Source organism: Haliaeetus albicilla, chromosome 24 (genome assembly GCF_947461875.1).
Source record: "Haliaeetus albicilla chromosome 24, bHalAlb1.1, whole genome shotgun sequence".
Classification (NCBI taxonomy): domain Eukaryota; kingdom Metazoa; phylum Chordata; class Aves; order Accipitriformes; family Accipitridae; genus Haliaeetus; species Haliaeetus albicilla.
Genome location: NC_091506.1, coordinates 7,093,213 through 7,106,291, shown reverse-complemented (window position 1 = coordinate 7,106,291; position 13,079 = coordinate 7,093,213). Strand labels below are relative to the sequence as shown.

The window sequence follows — 13,079 nt, the reverse complement described above, 5'->3', positions numbered from 1 at the left end:
ATTGACTCTGCACATTCATTCATTTCTACCCAATAACTGATTTTTTTTTTTTTGCCATTTACAGGCCTCTAACAGTATTCTGGGAGGTTGACTTAATTGAGATTTAGTTAAGAAAAAAAGAGATCCTCAGCATTTTAAAGTTTTAATCTTGTCTACACCACATAAGCATGTATGTAATCTATTTTCTTAATGAGATGCTTTTACTCTTTTCCCCTATTATCACTATTAATTCCACTATTAATGCACAAGAGCCGTCCATAGTTTACACGAAGGCTTCTACTTTAATCACAAAGTTGGCATTACTCTGTCAAAGGACAGAGCTTTATGCTAACTTTTGTTTAACGACCTTCTCAGCTAGAGCCTCTCTGTAAATACAGCCCAATCTGCCAAGCTGGCACAACAGAGATTTCATTCCCTTTTCTGGTAAAGTGACTACTGGCTTACACGGTCAGCCCAAATATCGTCCACTCAGAAATGCAATTTTATGGCACTGGTGGCAGGCTTGCTCTGTGGCTTACCCTGAGGCATTTCAGAGGTTCGTGGTCGGAGGAAGGCCACGCTCTGCCGTGACTACTACGGCTGGCTGCTCCTCTGCATGAAGCGGCTTGCTGGCAGCAACAGAGCGCTCCTTCTCCCCCATGCTCACGGGGAATGCACATCTGGTGCCTTGCAGCTCTTTTGGTTGCTCAGGCTTATCCTTAAATAATTAGAAATGGTTTCTGACGTACAGCAACGCCCAACACCGCATTAAAAAAAGGTTGTGCGAACGTGCACACAACTTGCGTTAAGAGCAGCAATCATATATACGTATGCAGATACTCACACATACACATCGCCATTTACACTTCACTGTAGCAAACTGCATATATAAAATTAAGAAAAAAAAATCTAGCTCTCTATTCCCCCTACTTGTTCAATGAGTAAAATATGTATATAAGTGAAAAAGAATAGAAAAAGATATTTTTAAGCCACAGCAGAACATTCAAGGTGAAAATGGTGTTGTATAAGCAGTGAAATATTTTTTTATTATTCATTAGAAATATCTGAAATAGTACAATACCTGCTCCACTCTGCCAAACAGAACAAATTATATAACAATTTGCAATGAGTAAGGCTACCTTATTCTTGATCAACTCCTCTAATTGCTTGGAAAAAAAAAAATCTTTAAAAAATTTGCTTTTTTTTCTGCTGAAAACCTCTGAATAATTTTGGAAATTTCAGCAAAATCTATTTGGTCAGACATTATCCACCTGTTGTTCCACACACAGGCACTTATTTGCTTTTAGCTGGAATTTTCAAAGCCAGTTGGCTCAAAATGGTTGAATATTTTTCCATTAAAAAAAAAAAACAAACTCAAAACTGATTAAAAACTAAGGTTTCAGCTTTTTTCATTAAGTCAGTCCTCTCCCCTTGAAGAAATGTGTGGTCTTCCACCAACCCAAAGAAAAATCAACAGTTCCCATTAAAAAAATCTCAGATTTTCAATTAAAACCCTTCAGTTAAAGTGACAGTTTCTATTACCAATTAGATACTGCCATTGCAAAAAAATAGCTTACTATTTCTATTCTGCTTTACAATAGAGACATCGGAAAATGCTTGGGAATTGGGACCCACTTTTCTCTTGACAAGCAGAGCCTCTATAGGATCCCAGCTTCGTAGCCTATGCCAAAATACAGCAGTAGCCCAGTTTGTAGCTTCCAGCCCCCATGGCTATCTGCTGCCTTCTCCCATGTACAATCCCTTCCTTGGACATTCAGCACCAGAGGCAACTCCCCTGTAATTCAATGAGAAGCACCAGCATCAGAATGAGGTACATAACCTTATCCAGCTAATCTGTAAATACACTTTACCCAATTAAAAAAAATACAAAAAAATCTAATTTTGCTTATAGATTTGTAGGAATGTATCAATGTATCTGTGTTGGTAGAAGATTGAATTATTCATTTCAGTTTTCACTAGACTTTCTGTCCACATTTTAGAAAGGAATATTGTCATTTTCACAATGGAGAGGGAATGAGTTTCTTAAACATGGGTATTTAGGATTACTTTCCCCTCTGCTGCTTTAGAAGGTACCCACATAGCAAATGATTCTGTTGAATAAAGGGGACAAAGAAGTAACATCCTCTGAGTTGTTACAAAAGGAGAGGAAATATGAGGGAGCAAAAATTTCCTGCTTTCTATTCACCAGAGTTAAGCCAGAATCTGCTATGGTGTTTGGGAGTGCAAACCAAACAAATGTGGATTTTTAAGGTGGAGAGAAAAGTTTAAACAAAAAAAAAAAAACCCACAGGGAAACTATTTCGCTCCCCAAAGGTATTAGCTAGAACCCTAAGGAAAATTCAAGAAGTTAATTAAGCTCAGGGTTATACATTTAATTCAAGCCAAAGTCATTGAAAGATCAAGTGGATGAGATGTGTTCACTGTACCTGACATAAACAGCACATGATAATGTGTTTTTTCTCAAGGATAGTTCAAGTTTGGTATATGAAGATAACAGTGTGATAACTGCAGAGACAGTCCTCAAGTTTTGCCTGGCTTTTGACTGAAGTGGTTATTTCTGTAGACCTTGTCCTTTGCACCCTCATGCTGCTTTACACAGACTCTGTGCACCACTATTCCCCACTAACACAAATATTGGAGCCATCTAAATCAGTTAAAGTCCTGTGCAACTGAAGGAAACGTGGTTAGATGCCCACAGAGTCTGTTTGGAATATTCCTCCTATTCCTTCACCCTTCCCAGACTACATACATAAAAGAATTGGGCACCGGGAGATGGAATAACCTGTGTTTTCTGCAGATTGCTATCAAAAGCATGAGCACTAAAAGAGATAAGCTCTTCACTTTTCACACTAAAGAAAACACCTGATTTTAGAGACTGCCTAGTACAACAAAATATTAAAAGGTAAAGCACAGACAACATCTTTTGAGAACTGGGACTAATTTTCATCTTCCTATAACAGGGTAGTTTTTCTGTTAGAAGGTGAAACAAAACCTCTAGCAACAAGAGTAAGAACTACTCATTTGTGGTAGATGTTGACTTGATTTGCCAAGTACTTAAGCACATGACAAGCTTTAAAAGTGAATAGGCTCATTTATTTCAGCCTTACCCATCCACTCAGAATAATAGATAATAAAATATTAAAACTTGAAACAGGTTTGAATATCTTGTTGAACTGGAGCATGAATAATGAAGTTGTGAAATAATTCAGTCCTACCTGAAACAAAACAGAGATTCAAGGGAAAGAAATAGCCTTTCCCTCTTTCATTACACCATATTTCAAATAATTTTTGTCTCTTCCAAAGCTTTTTCATCATCCTATGCTCAGCTATGCAAACGAATGGATGAACGCAGGCCAAGGATTATTTTTCTTATTCAAATATAAATTAAATACGTTCCTCTTACTGGACAGATAGAGTGTATCATGCTCCAAAAATAAAGTTCACATACTTTAGAAAAATACATTCCCTACCTCAATATTAAAAAAAAACTGAAAGAAAAAAAAAGGCATCTACAGTGGATTACAGAAAATATCAGAAGATACACTGCACCTCAAAATGCCATTTCCATAGAAATGGGTGGGTGTTCTAACAGATCTTTTTCTTAAAAAGATGCCAATGAATTTAAAAGCTACATATGTGCCAGACCTACATATTATGCTTGATCACATCACTGTGTCAGTCATTTCAGATGGCATATGGGATTAATAATAATAGGTTAGAACAAGATCACCTATCATAATTATTTCCTATATTAGGATGCAAACCAGAGCACAGGTGTCATAGCAGAGACAAGTGCAACGTGTATTTTTCCATGCAATTCTCTCCTCTTCCCCAATAAGCACATCACTGAACCCGACACTGCACTTTTTCATCTTAGAGACAAAAAGCTCATTTTAAAAAACTGCTTCAAATTCCACCCCCGGCTTTTTTTTTTTTTTTTAATGTATAGGCATATCTTTACACTAAAAATCTTAGCAAGATCAGGCCCTTCATTCTTCTGTCTTTAAAAGATAATTTTATGACAGGAAAATGCTCATTAATTTTGTCATGTTTCACCAGGTTTTTTTGCCAAAACTGAGTCTTATTCTTCAACTAACCTATGCTCTATCTAACTGTGCTCCATCCATCAAGGGTGCTTCTGAAATTATAAGTAAAAACTGTTGATATTAATTTCATTGTCAGAAGAAGAGTGTGTCTTACCCAGTACAACCTAAAAGCACCTGCTTGAAATATACAGTTCATCATCTAGGCCTGTTTCTATCAGAAACAGATGGAGGTAAGGTGATTACATTTCTTCATTTTGATGGAAAGAACAAAACACTTTCCTATACAGCCATAACACCTCAAACCACTTAAAAAAGAATGGGTATTAAAATGTGATTTTCTCTACAGAAGAGTTTAAGGACACCTACAACTTTTCTTTTAATATACTATTTCCTACCTATATTACCAAGTGATTTGTCTCTCATTCTCCTGTAAGTACGCTAGATAGATGATCTATAAATAGATTAATAATAGATTACTCATCTCACCAAGATGAATTACCAAACTGAGATTCCTAAAATATCTTCTCTTTTATCCTAATTGTGAAATGAGTCATATAAATTTTCAAAATTTAATCAATTTGTAAAGTACAGTAAAGGATTAAACACTTTTCTGATGCATTATGCATGGCATTTCCTCTTACTAGGCCATACTAAGACACACAAACATAACTGCACATTATATTGCACATGCTGGACGCAACATCAGGCATTTGGCAGTTAGAGGTGATGCTGGCAAGCTTTTCAAGATGGAGATTTATTGTCTGCATCCGTTGCCCTTCATTTTAGGCCGTGGTTTGGAGTGAGACGGTGATACCACATTGCAAGAAACCTGTACTATCCCATAACCATTACCATGGACTTCCCTTAAACACTTCCCACTGCAGGCTCCGCCATACTGGCTCATCAGTGGCTTCCTCGGAAAAGTCCAGTCCCAAGCACTAATGAATGAAGAAGCCAATAAAAAAATCCTTTATCACTTTGATCATTAATCAAATGTACCTCCAAACAAGCAGGAAAATGCAACAAGCCTTGACCACACAGCAGCTATCTCAAGCGGCTGAGGCAGATTGTCTTCGAAGAAATGGAAATGCCTGTTCTTCTGTCCCTATGTTAGAAGGGATACCACTACAGAGAGGGTAATTGGCACACAAACATTTCAAATTCTATCCAAACCTAACAGCTCAATTTTTATTGTTGTTCTTCCACAAATTTTTCAGCATTTACCTTCTAAGGAAAAATTTCTGATTTTTCCTTACTCCGCCACAAAGGAGGCAATTACAAAATCTCTGCAAGTTTCCCTCTTGCTTAGTAAGTTTATTTTCATATCCAGTTTTTAAGATTCATTATAGCCAACTTTAAAATGCCAAGAGGCATTCAATTTGTCAGTGCCTATAAATAATGGCAGATTCATATTAAAGTATGTTTACATATCAATTACTTAGGACTCAATACTACACATGCTCTTGAAAAATACATTACTCTTGATTATAAATCAAGACAATTCAATTATGTATTTTAAATGCATAATTGTCGTCACTTTTTCATAAATATTGGCAATACACTATCAGTCTCTAAAAATGCAGTGAAGTGAAAGAATGCCTTTTCAATACCTTAAGTGCTCTAAAAGATGACTAGTCATTTCACATTAATTCCTGCAAAACTGCAAAGACACATTAGAAGAAATCCTTGTTAAGCTTCTATTAGTCTATATTTTCTCACCAATGCAGCACTAATAAAAGTGTGGGGAAACTCCTAAATTAGTCCTATAAACTCAAATCCTACAGTATCTATAAAAGAAGTATGAGCTGCTCCAATACCCTTGGTTAAAGGCAAAGTATTTGTACAAATTTCTGAGGTAGAATATACAATATGCCTTTGTCGACTTTTCCCAGCTTTACAAGATGTTTCTGTGCTCTAATAGGTCTTTTCTACCTCTACAAACTGTCATCCTATGATAGTAATCTTAAACTTCAACAGGCTTCAAAAGACAAGGCATTATTGCCCATACAAAATTACTAATCACAGCTTTAGGTTTAGGGCTGTTCTCTGAAAGAGGAAAAGAAACCTCCAGTCCATTCATTGGCCCCAAGGCAGGATCAACTCTTCTTGAAACGCTCTGGATAAATTTTTGTTTAGCTAGTTCTTAAAAACTTGTGGTGCTAGATAGCCTCTAAGTTCCTAAAATAAACTGCTGTAGGACTCAACTACCTTTTCTGCTCGACAATTTTAAGACCAGCTAACCTAAATTTCTTTGCTGCATTTAAACCTTACTACTTCTTGCCTTACCGAGGTAGACACTGACCTGCAGCACTGGGCACATTACCCAGGTTAACTGAAGTTTTCCTTCAACTTTTTGTGTCTGGTTCCTCTTTCAACCTTTGAGTCTTTTGTATATTTTAAATAGGAGAAAAAGGATGGTCTCTCCCTCTGCTTTCACACACCCCCAAGGCAAAAGGTGCTCTCTACATGTTATTAGGAGACAATATTAAGATGACATAGTAAGATCCAGCTTCCAAAAACTATGTGATATACTTCAATGACTGATTAGACATGGTCTTACACATATGTCAAAATTGCAACACAAACTCAACACTTTTATTGATTATGTCTTTCTTTTTAAAAATTTAATATTTCAGTTCTACAAAAACAATGCTGAGTACAAAACTGCTAGTAGGATAGGGCTATGTAATAAGCAATAAAGGAAGATAACTTTTATCATTTCCATAGCACTTAATTTCTTTAACAGAATATATAATTTTTGATCCGTGTTGAGAGCAGTCATCTATGGTACCTGTGGAGTCATCTATGGAGTATTATAACCCACAATTCACACAGAGCGAGAAAAACAGAGCAGTCAAAGCCTGAACTTTCAAAAGCATCCACTAAATTCAAGTGCCACCATTTTCAGATACCCAGCTGGAGCTATAAAGGGCTATGCAGAGGTGAGAACGCTGCCCTAGCAGTTAGCACTGGTGGAACAGTATACTATAACACACAGGTATTTTGCACTACAGTAACTCTTCAGCTATAGCTTTTAGAGTACTCAAAACAGCATATGATGCTTCACCCTCTTGTGTGAATCAGAAAAACACACAAGGCATAAAGACTTTTCTTGCTGTGTAAAGAAGAGCTGGGTAATGAAGTGTGTAAAGGGTACATGATATTTGAATGAGAAAGCAAAAAGATTTCTAATGACTATGTAAGAATAGGGTTCCTCTGCATTATCTGAAATGACATGCAATCTCACAATTCAAACAAATCCAGTGCAAACACTCTATTATATGTCCATAACTGAATGCTATTTACATTTCATTTTTTTCTTCAACATTATACACACACTGACATAGGCTGCATGTGTGATGGAGAAGGTTATCTGATCCTACTGATTTATGGTTTCACATTATTGTAACACTGAGAAATCCACTACTGACAATTAGCCAGTTAAATGCAGAAAATGCATGACAAACTATTCACAACTAGCCTATGCTCTAACTAGGATAAAGCTCACTATCACAGCAAGTGTGGTCACTTCGATTTTTATATTTTTAAAACCTCTACACACTATTTTTTATTTATGACTTTTAAAGTTTAATAGTCCCCTTCCCACTCTCCAAAGCACTCTCCTCTCACTCCACACAAAACTTCCAGGACTAACAGCAATAATAACCATTCTCATCAATGGGCAAAGGCAGCCCTAGAAGAAAATCAAACGAGTTGGTTCTTTGTTTCTGGATGTTGCTTTTGATGTTCTCTTCCTCTTAGTCAAGACAGACTTGACAGTCTTGACTGATTGGCACGACTAATACTGCAACAGACATTCTGCAGACCACATTAAATAGCTGCGCAAACTGCCTGCACTCACAACTTGGCTGCCGACATTATTTTTATTTGATATGATTATAACGTGTCGGTGCCCAATCCTGGATCAGGAATGCCATGTGACAACATTTGCTTCTTCTTCCACTCTCTTTTCTCCCTGACTGTTTGAAACGATGCCTCAGTGGGCAGAATGCAGGGAATAATTGGTTGGGAACAGAAGAAGCTTATCTGCCAAAACTGCTTTTTGGCTCAGGCTTGTAACCCAACAGTCAAACACTAGGCACAGACTCATTGAATAAGACAGATTTTTGCACAACTTCCAGGACAAAACCCTCAGCTGTATAGTCAAGCCTAGTTAGAAACCATACCCAAAAGAGCCTTTTCCCCCTTAAACTAGGAGCAGATCCTTGTTTAAAGTTGTAGGGTGAGAGCAAACAGTCCAGTAACACACTGATACAGTTAATACACTCCAGACTTCCTGAGTTGTCTTAACTGAACTAGTTCACCCAATTCTGAATTAATTCAACCAAAATAAAGACCAAATAAATTATACAAGGCGACCTTATTTTCATTTCTGAAATCTGAGAAAATAGTACCCCAAATCTTTCCCCTTAGTATAATGTTATCCTTTCTGTTGCCACGTAACGGACTGCAGTGTTAAGAAGACTAATACTAAAAATCCCTCAAGCCAAAAGGATAAACCGGCGATACAAATGTCTTACATAATAAGGATGGATAAACTGCATTACTTTCACACCAAGCACAGCTGGAAAATAAGTGAATTTCAAAATTATGATTTAATGATACCCTCTTTCAGAATTCTGTTCACTCTCTGAGATGCCTGGAAAATAAGAGCCCCAAGACCTCTGCTTCACATGCAACTTAATGGCAAGACACATCAGTGCCATTACTTTTCCTGTCACTGAGGTGGACAGAGAGATGCACCTGACATAAGCAAACAGGCAAAGCAAAGTGACAGGAATAAGAATGCCTATTCCATATTAATAAAACAATAATTTGAATTTGGACTAAAGAACCGTTAAAGGGAAAAAAAATAAGTTTTGTGTGTTTGATATTAATTATTCCCCGGGTATGAGTTAACAGATGTCAGTATGGAATATTTTTTTCCAGAGGAATGTTTGTCAATCTGTCAATAGTATTTTGCTTAAATGACAAGCAAACACTTGTTAACATCAATTGATTTGATAAGTCTTTAGTCATACCATCAGTGACAGGCTTCAAAAAAGGTTGTCAAAGGAGCTTTAGGGGGAAAAGGAGAACAAGAACAACAAACAATTCTGGCCTTTAAACAGCCTGTATTTCAGTGATACTTTCTAATAGGAGTCAATTGTTAAGTTCAGGACTAGAGCCAGTCAATGGTAAAACAAACCTGTTTACAGCTTAGTTTGCTTTACTCATATTTCAGTGTTTTAGCTCCTGTTAGGGAGACAGGACAACAAAGAAAAGGGATGGTGTATAGCCAAAAGGCTGAGGAAAGACTATGTAGTCCTACATCTGGGTCACATCTCAAGCACACATACCACTTACATTAGCATTAATGGACAACTCTCCTATACCAGTAACCTATACAATATTATTTTTATTCTATCAAGACTGCATGGGAGAAAAAGGTAGAGGATGTGACTTGCTTCAGGTTGTACATAAGATGCTTCTGGCCCTTGGCCTAATTGTAGTCACTAAATATGTCTCACCAAGAGCCTAGTCGTTATGGGCCCTCATACTCACTAGGGTCTTCAAAAACACAATTCAGCCAGCCCGACATCTGAAACTTGACATTGACTCTGCAATGTGCATAAAAAAGCTAAGAAAAAAAACCTGCAGGAACTTAGGAGTGTCAGATATGTGGGATGACTCCAGGCCAAAGCAGAGGGCAGAGATGACAACCAAGCTTCAGTGCCCCTGACAGCAGATCTATTGACAAGACTTTTTTTCAGCTTTAGCCTTTCCAAAACTTTGTTGAATCCTACAAACAGTTATCATATGGTAAATATAACAGTCCAGGTCTTCAGCATGAATAAAAACGCGCACCTGTTGAGCTTGGTAAGGATGTGAGAGTACTCAAGGATGAGGACTTCAGTGAGGATGACTGAAACAGCACTTCATACATGCAGGGGAGAGCCAGGCATCACTCAGAACCCCTGAAATACCAAAGGAAACAACCTCTTCTACCTGACTGTGGGACAAAGAAGAGCAATGAAGCTCCCGCAGTGCCTCCCAGCAGCTTGAACACCCAGATCGAGCCATCTTCCCTTTCCTGTTACTACTTGAAAAGAAGAAAGATGATTCATTTTCTGCCAAAGCAGACGCACAGCACAAACTCATAGAAACAGACAGGCAGGAAGGAGGGGGAAAAAAAAAAAAAAAAAAAAAAAGAGAGTCTGGAATTTAGATAGTAAAAGAAAGGAATTCAGAACTGTTGCAATGACCTGTCTGACCTAGGAAGTATCAGATATGGCAGACTGCAAACAAGACCAGCAGAGTATAAAAGGGTCACTGACTCCAGAGACAGCATTTTCATCCAAAAGCCAGTGGGTAACCTTTTGTGGTTTGGGGTTTTTTTGTTTGTTTTTGTTTTTTTTTGTTTTTTTTTTAAGAATTATAGACACTGATAACAGCCAGATTAAACCAGTAGCAAACCAGCCAAGATCTTCATTTTTCTCAAAACAATATGCCCAGCTTCACTAAATCAAATATTGGCATACCTGTATTTTTTTTGCTTTAATACAAAATAGATGTTTTAAAGACAACTAAAGAGAGAGAGAGATCTATTTCAAAGTGCAGCTAAACATTTCCTCCTGGAATATTTCTTCTCTTTCAATGTCCTTAACACTGCCAGTGACACATTTCAGCACAACTAAAAGACAGTGCTTCTCCATATTACAGCCTTGTAGACTTTTTTTTGTTTGTTTAGTCTTCCTCAGAGGCTCCACGTTGTTTAGAGACATTTACAACAATTAACTGCCCTTCGAATTCCCAAGAGCAAATTTTTATCTTCTTAAACAAGGTGGGAATCAGGTTAAAGGTTACAGGGAAATTACTGACCAGATACAAACTGTGAATGCTGCATTAGCCACAATGACTCTTGGGATTGAAAGCCTACTATCGGTTAAGAAGAGAATATTCATTCAATTACCTTACTGTACATTAGTGAGCTAATGGACATGGTGGATCAGGAGATGAAATAACAGACATTTACTATCTTTTCTGAACAGAATGAAATAAAACATGAAACGTTTATTTTTTTAATAGCTAGATATTAATATTCAACTACAGAGCAGTAAGAAAAACAAGGGCTTTGATGTTAGGCCTGATATAACTGCCGGGGTTGCCTCAGTCTCCTATTATGTACTGGGATGCCAGCATATCTTCCCCTGATCCGAATCTAATCTCATAAATATTCTTCATCAGCTACCATTAAGAGAAGGTTTTCACCTGATGTCACGTGGAGCTGAAACAGTATTGCTGATGGTCACAGTGACATAAAATAAAGGCAAAATCAGTCAAATTGAAAGGGCTGACAAGAAACAGTTCAGAAGTGGCTCACTTAAACCTGGCAAACCTCTCAAGATAAGAGCTGTGGTATGACTACTCATGTGCAGGGCTAGGTTCAAAAGAGCAATGTTAATAACCTAAAAATAGGCGACAGCATTAAATCTCACTAAAAACACAATGTCTGTGGCCGACAATGCTGTGACTTACGTATGTGCATCCAAGTTTGCTATGGACTGCACTCCCTCGAGCAGATAGCTTTCAGAAGCATCCTCTTTCCCCTACACCATACCAAATAAACAGTCTAGTGAGGCTCTAAGCAGTCATCCTCCCTTTTTCTCCTGGAGTGCAATAAAGAGAACAGGCAAAAGAGAAATGCAATGGAACTGTTCTGTGATTCTTCCTGTGAATGGAGAAAAGATCACAAAAGGCATTCAAAAGGAAGACAGGAGGCAACAAATTAAAGGCGAATGGGTTGTGCTGCATTTAGGCTAAAGCCTTCTGCATCTTCAGCCAGTCAAAGCCAGGAATGGCAGAGCTACAGCTGTGCATAGACACAAGCATAACTGACTATTGCAGGTCCTTTCCATGCTACCTTTTACTTTGCCCCACTGTCTCAATTAGCATAGCTTCACTAGCCCTGGTGTAAGCAGCTAGTGTTAAGCAGTAATACATAAGCAGAACATATAATAGAAGGATACATTTACAAGTCAAATGTTGGGCATGCAGATGTTATATAGCTGAGAGCTACTGAAATGCCTTTTTGTTTTAAAATTGTTTAAACTCTGTAAGTTTCATCACCAAAATTAATACCTGCTGTTTGTGCTGTAGCAGACAGAAGAACCCATTTAGCATAGTGATAGTCATCAGCTAAGTTGTGTATCTAAGACTTTACTGCACCTGCTTCTCCACCAACACAAGTTTCAGAACTAAATTACATTTCAGCCAAACCTTGATCATCATACGAAGCACGCACTGCAGAACAACTCAAACATGCACAAACACATCTTTGTGTAATGTCCTGAGAATAGCTGAAACTTACACAAATGAAGACAAGCATAACAGTGTCTACTAGCATCAGAAAATGAAGGAAACTATCAGGTTTTCTAGCATGAATCTCAAGTCCCATCCTGCCTCCCTTCTGCCCCAGGCAAGATATCTTGCTTCTCTACTTCTCCAAGTCTGTGTTCTTTTAGGCATGTTAATGACTTGAATCTTCTAAGATCACCAAGCAGAAGGAGACAACCAGTTCTCTTCCTGTGGATCTTGTGAAGAACATAAACCTAGACCTCAACAAACAAAAGGTCAGCACGACCCAGGTCTATGGGAGCGCAAAAAGATCCAGGAAGAATGTTTTAAATATTGCAGATGACTCTCTCTAGTACAGTTGACCTGCCAAGGTACAACGTGCCTTAAAAAAAATGCAAGCAGAGTTACAACTGCAAAGAGCTTACAATATGAGGTTGACCTGTGCTTATTTTGTACTGTAAATTTCCTTCCCGATTTTGCTTTGAAATATTGCTGCAAACAACATCCACCGCTATTTGAAAAGTCACAACATTTTGTCACTTAGAGCTGCGCAGGGTATACAATTACAGGGATGCAATTTTCACAGGAAGGTGGTATTTAGAGGAGCTAATATCACAGACACAATGAACATGAGGAAAATGGATGGAAGCACAGAAAAAGAGAGATAAAGGAGAC

The 13,079-nt window shown here is 37.7% G+C and overlaps 1 protein-coding gene across 1 annotated transcript in view; it reads right to left on the bottom strand.

The window, feature by feature from the left end:
* SUCLG2 (succinate-CoA ligase GDP-forming subunit beta) overlaps positions 1 to 13,079 on the bottom strand; it is a 134,631-nt gene that overhangs the window by 41,762 nt on the left and 79,790 nt on the right. The gene's annotated exons all lie outside the window — the stretch shown is intronic.